Here is a 6,000-nt window from a genome sequence, read left to right as displayed (position 1 = left end):
CGTTATGGTGAACTTGGACAGTCACGTGTGAAGATCTCTGCAAACACAAGAGGACCGACGACTTCTCACCCGGTGTGTCCCTTTTGACTTTACAGCAAAGCGAGGAAAAAAAAATATACCTGCCATTTTTTTGTGGTAAGTTTTTCTGCACAAGACAAGAGTCTATTTCTCTCCGCACTGTGACTTTTTTTGAATTAGGAAGTGGAGCGCCAGTGGCCACAAGTTTGTCCTGTGTTATCTCGCGCTTTGCAACTTGACTCGCAACCTTATTATTGACACGGTGCGCGTGCACTTCCTCTGTCTTTTCTTTAATTACAGAGCAGCTTTCATGATATTACACCTAGAGTTGTTGTTCGGCGTTTTCATGCTGGACCTCCGGACAGCAGTGCCCTAGCTTTACCTGGTCTGACAGCTCAACAAGGACTTTTAAAAAAGCCGACTCATTGTTTGCATATTGTTTTGACCTTTAATTCAGTTTGGAAATACAGCTTTGAAAATGTCGCCTTTAAACTCTTTTTAAAAAGTGAAAAATGACATATCTTAAAACTCATTTTTAAAAAGTAGTCTGTTCAGAAATGTGCTGAAATCGGTAATATCATTGATTTACAGTGGACCTTTAGCGCCTTTAACAGCATAATGTCAGATTATCTCTGCGTTAATGTAATTGAGAGCCATTTTGCTATCTATTTAGTGTTTGCTGTCATTTATTTGTCATTGCTAAATTGCAGTGATTACTAAAAACACAAGTAAACGGTTAAGTAATTATGTGTAATACAACTTGTCATATGTATATCGCATATTAAATCTGTCATATTATTTTCTTATTCATCAGATTTTCTGTAGTTTTAAAAAATAATTTAGTATTGTCACCATGGTATTTTTTTAAATCTGTGACACAGGTATTGCAAAGAGTTTTATAAGCAAATAAAAAAAAAAGTATCAGTCCTCCTGTTTTTAAAATAGCATTGTCACAGTTTCTTAAGATTAAACCCATTGACTAAAAATGAAATGCAATTAGATTAAGGTTGTTTTCATTATCAATGCTTAATCTGCATGATCAATAATCTGCAGGATCCATATCTATGATTATTGTCAGTCAACACCTTACCGTGCGTGCTTGCTCCATTTTTATATTCCATCTTTTTTGTCCAGAAACAAACAGGGATGCAGGTACTATATCAGAATGCATGATGAGTGATCTAAAATTCAAATTAAGAAAAACAGTAGAAGCTTATAAAAGATTCTGCTGACTTCCTCTATTTCACTCTGTGTCTTGCCAGTGTTGTCTCACTGTTGCCCAGAAAATCAATAGATGTAACTTTTTTTTTTAATTAAAAAAAAAAAGCTATCAAGGGTAGTGGGGAGCTGCTGAACTATTCAGGGCTGTCCTCTGATCAGCTTTCACCCCTGGATTAGCTGGATCGACCCTCCTTGTTCAAGCCGCAGGGTGCACAGGTGTTCCCTCCTCAGTTATGCAGGTGTGGGCCAGTTCTCCCCTCACTCAGCAGCTCTCACTCTTCAAAGGCCAGGCGGCAATAAATGCCCCTTGTGAAATATGTCATTGGCAGTTCACAATCGGCCCCTTTGTTGAAGTGCCCCTGTAATCATTTCTTAAAGCATTTTGAAGACATGCTCTTGTTTATTTGTTGTCAGGGTAGTGTGTACGGCAAGTAAGGCCACTTTTTTATGTAAAAACAGGATGCATTTTCCCCCCTGAGGCAGTGGGAGAGATGGAGAGAGACTCGCCATTAGTCTCCCTCCAACACTGACCGTTGTTGGGAGCAGTGCACTTATTACCCCGACTCTCCCCACTCTGCGTCCATTTTTTGATTGCTGCATTTATCATCGGGCGGTCGTGCTCTACATTATGGTAATAGGAAAATGAATGTCCTCCACAGGATTAATGTGTATGCCCTGTCATACGTTTCAATCATTTATCAATATTAAGATTCAGCTTTCAGCTCAATGAACACCGGTCAATGCATGATTTTGTCCTAGATATGGAAATGATTTCTTCCACCTGAGCTGGTTTAAAAAATGCTTTGCAATGTATTTTTTTTATTCTGAGAGTCCTATGAAAAGTTTGTGAATTTACTGTGAATGCAAAAAAAAAACATGAAATACGGCAAATTTAGAATCACATTCGATATCCAGAGAGTCCGCACAGATCACGTCAATTCTGAGTACTTGTTCGGCAATGAAACACTTGCTCACTTTTGGATTAGCTTCTAGAATTGCTCCATCACCCATCCCCCAACACCTCTGTAATGAAACAGACTGCTCGCTCAACCCTTGAGGTGTTGCTGCATTTGGGGGGGAAAATGGGTAAGAAAAATCAAGGGAGTGGTGCACCAGCTTCACTTTTCTAAACATCTCACTGAGCTCATCCACATAACCTACACAGCATGTTTTCGTGTGTAGCTAACCCGGCCCTGTTACTAAGCTTAAAGGCAATTAAACGGTAAACGCTCAGGTTTTATCCCAGTTAACTTCATAGAAATGTTTCCATGACAACCTACATGCAAGTTAAAGCAACCAGAGAAGTGATCAAGTCCTTTTTTCCTCTCCTCCCCCTCCCATCTTGGTTCCCCCTCCCTCCCCCTGTAAGAATGGAATTTGTGTTGACAGTTTTGGCCTTTAATGGCACTTTTGTGCCTCGCAAAAGTATTTGTTTACCAGGATCATATACGGCAAGCTGTCAGCTTCGGAGAGATTGACTTCTTAAGATAAAAGGGTGTATTACATGCTTAAGAGGCCACCCTTTTGCACTGTAATCATCTACATCACAGTAATGATGTTTTGTGTGCCACAGTTACTAAGAGTCTTGAGGCAGCTCAGACTTTTTTAGTTCCGCTCTGGGTCACTTCTTAAGCCCGACTCCACACTGTTGTGAGGGAGAGACGATGTGACTCTTTGGCCGGAGAAAGCTGTGCAGGGTGGGGTCAGGGGATAAGGATTAGCAAAGAGGCTGCCCACACAAGGGTGAGTTATCTAAGGAAAGAGTCAGCCAGTCGTTTGTTTCATCTTAGTTCAAATGTAGAATATGTTTGAGTTTACTTTTATGGCTTTCATGTTTGCTTGGCCAAGTTTAAAAAGACTATGCGGTTACATATTTTCTTAGACCAAAACAATCAAGTATCAAAATATTTTGCAAAGATTGTTTTGCAAATATTAGATCTTACGTCATCATACCTCCCTCCAAGGATTTTGAAGCCACATAAAGTGTAGCTTTTGGCTGGCGTGTACTGTGTATAACCTTGCAGTGTGTCAGATTCTGAAATGGAAAGGGACATGCATGTTAAGTTATAAAACAAACTTTTGGTTTGCTTACACAATATTTCTTTAACGCTATGTAAGATAATTTATGCTTTTTCATAAAGTTTACCTTTTCACCTCTTGGCACCTTAGTCTTGACGATGACCTTGTAGTTTAAAGGTCCCATATTGTAAAACATTAGATTTCTATGTCTTTTTTTGATTAAAAAGCAGATCGAGGTGCTATATTAATACTGTGAAAGTATTAGAACGCTGAATCCAAAGAAAAATGCCGACAGTTTGTATAAACAAACAGCCTTTAAACAAGCCGTTAGGACCTCTGTGTGGTTGTGATGTCACAATTATATTAAATATACATAGAAAGTGCTGCTACAGTCCCATTACAGTCATTTCCCGGCTGCTATGATGGCACAGGGATGCTTATTGTACAAATACGCAAGACCCAGAAACCCTGACCAATCAGAGCAGACTGGGCTGCTCTGGGAGGTGGGCTTAAAGAGACAGGTGCTAAAACAGAGCATTTCAGAAAGAGGGTGAATGCAGTTATATTCAGAAAGACGGTATGAGAAAAATGTGTTTTTGAACATTAAAGCATGTAAACATGTTCTAGTAGAAACATCAAAACAAATATGAATCTGAAAATGAGCATAATATGAGACCTTCAGTCTCCTGTTGAGCTGACACTCTAAGTTTCCATATGCTTGGCCTGTAACACTAAAAAATTTGTCAGTTTGTTTATCCACAGTACAGACTACACAATACACCAACTGCAGCCACAGTTGTTTTTTTCTACACTTTTTTTCCTTGTTGAGTTAACATGTTTACTTGCTGGTCAGTGTGGTGTGAAAGCATGGCAGCTTTTATTCAAGTCACGGTCAGATGGCCAGTGTTCTGGTGTGAAAAAAATGTGTTGCTTTTGGGGTCACTCATGGTAAAAGGCAAGGTCACTGTTGCTCAGACCACATCCAGCCATCAGCCTGTCACTCGTAAACAGTCAAACCTCGTGTGAGACAGCACTGTAGGCCAACAGTGGAAGCTAACTCAACGTTGAAAGGGTCTTTAACTTAAAACATCTCTGGCATATTTTAGTAATGACAACATGGATTGATTATTAGTGGTTTGATCCATACTGTATGCTGCATATTTGAAAATTCAAGTCCAATAAAAATCTTCATTTTTCTTTTTTCTAATGTGGGCATGGATATGACCAGGATATAGAGGCATAAATACTTAACAAACAGTCACTGCATTAATTGCATGTATATAGGTACTATCTGTGCATGTGTGTGTATTTCAGGCCTGTGTGTGTGTAAAATGAAAAAATAATAATAGAGTGAAAATTGAATTTCCCCATTGCGGGACAAATGAAGGAATTCTTCTTCTTCTTCTTCTTAACTATGCCTCTCCAAAGTCCTTTACTCTTTACCAAGACACATTGAGAGAAAGAAGGAAAAATATGTTTATTTCAAATATGTTGTGAGAGGGAAAAAAACATGTATGTGTGTATGTATGTGTGTGTGACAGTAACAGTTTTTGACAGGCACATTAGGCTGCAGAAAGAGCATCCAGCTTGGGGCTGAGGGCATATGGTGCTGCCTTCTGCCGGCATAGCTCTAGACCAAGTTACAACACTCGTGCAGGGTCACGACTGTCTCAGGTTTGTTCCTTCTGTCTCACTCGTCTAAATAAAAGCAGGAGGAAAAAATGGAAGTGGGGGGTTGGGTGGTGGCGGCAGTGTTGAGTGGGGTGTTGTACAGTAGCTGTGTATTTCAGTAAAGGACAAAAGGAACATTTCCAGTCGAGCCCCTTGGGCCAGGACATAATTTGGTCAAAATGTGGAGGAGAGACGTTTGACATTTTCAGTGATGCTTCACTGTTAGTTTGGGTTGTTTCACATCACAAACACTCCACCACAATTTATCTTTCTGGCAAATACACATTTGCATAAAAACATAATAGCAGTTATCTAGTGACAAGCATATATAGTATGTAGTAGTTTTTATCTCCTTTCACCATCTGAACACCCAGCTTGTGCTCTTGGATGGCAACCCCTAATCCTACTAAAAACAGTGACCTTGTCTTCACCACATTGGCTCTGTTAGGATTTCTGCTCTGTAATGTGGAGAGGATGGACTTGGATAATGTGTAGGATGACGCAGGGCTCTGGTTTTAAAGACAGCGAATCGGTGGGAGGGTAATTACAGGCTACTGTGCGGCTCTCCGGATTTTCCCTGGATCACAGCTATAGGCCTCCAAGCTCAGCCTCCATCGCTACTCTCTGAGAACAAAATGAAATGGCCACAACATATGGAGGCAGCAAAACAATGGTTTATTTTTATGATATTTGATGAGTGGTTTTTAATTTAGATTGTCACTTCTGGCAAGCAGCAGGGCAGATGGTGCAGACTTGAGTGCCCATTAGAGCCTAAATACCTCCAGGCAGCTGTTGGTCATAAACTTTTTTTAGTTTTTTCATGCATGTTCTGCATTCTCTCTTTAACACGGCTTGGGTCAAGAGGAGTCAAACCTGTTACAACACCTGTTCCTGCATATGCAAATCTGTTGTTTTGTCATTTCATTAGGCAAGGCAAAAAGACAAGGGTCCCTTGTGGTTGCAAACGCGACTGGCACCATGCCCAATTGGCATGCTACACAGCAGTAAGATGCTTGAGGCGGGGTGAGGGGAGGAACCAGAAGTTGGGTTTCTGTAGTAAAGCGGATGCCT

General features: G+C 40.3%; 1 protein-coding gene across 2 annotated transcripts in view; it reads left to right on the top strand.

Moving 5' to 3' along the window:
* Positions 1 to 6,000, top strand: part of foxp2 (forkhead box P2) — a gene marked incomplete at its 3' end in the record, with an annotated part of 106,842 nt that continues 100,842 nt past the window's right edge. For both annotated transcript variants that reach the window (XM_083934769.1, XM_083934770.1), the window contains exon 1: positions 1 to 135. The remainder of the gene's footprint in view (positions 136 to 6,000) is intronic.

Source organism: Echiichthys vipera (genome assembly GCF_963691815.1).
Source record: "Echiichthys vipera genome assembly, chromosome: 20".
In the NCBI taxonomy this organism is placed as follows: Eukaryota; Metazoa; Chordata; class Actinopteri; order Perciformes; family Trachinidae; genus Echiichthys; species Echiichthys vipera.
This window is presented reverse-complemented; position numbering and strand designations above follow the sequence as displayed.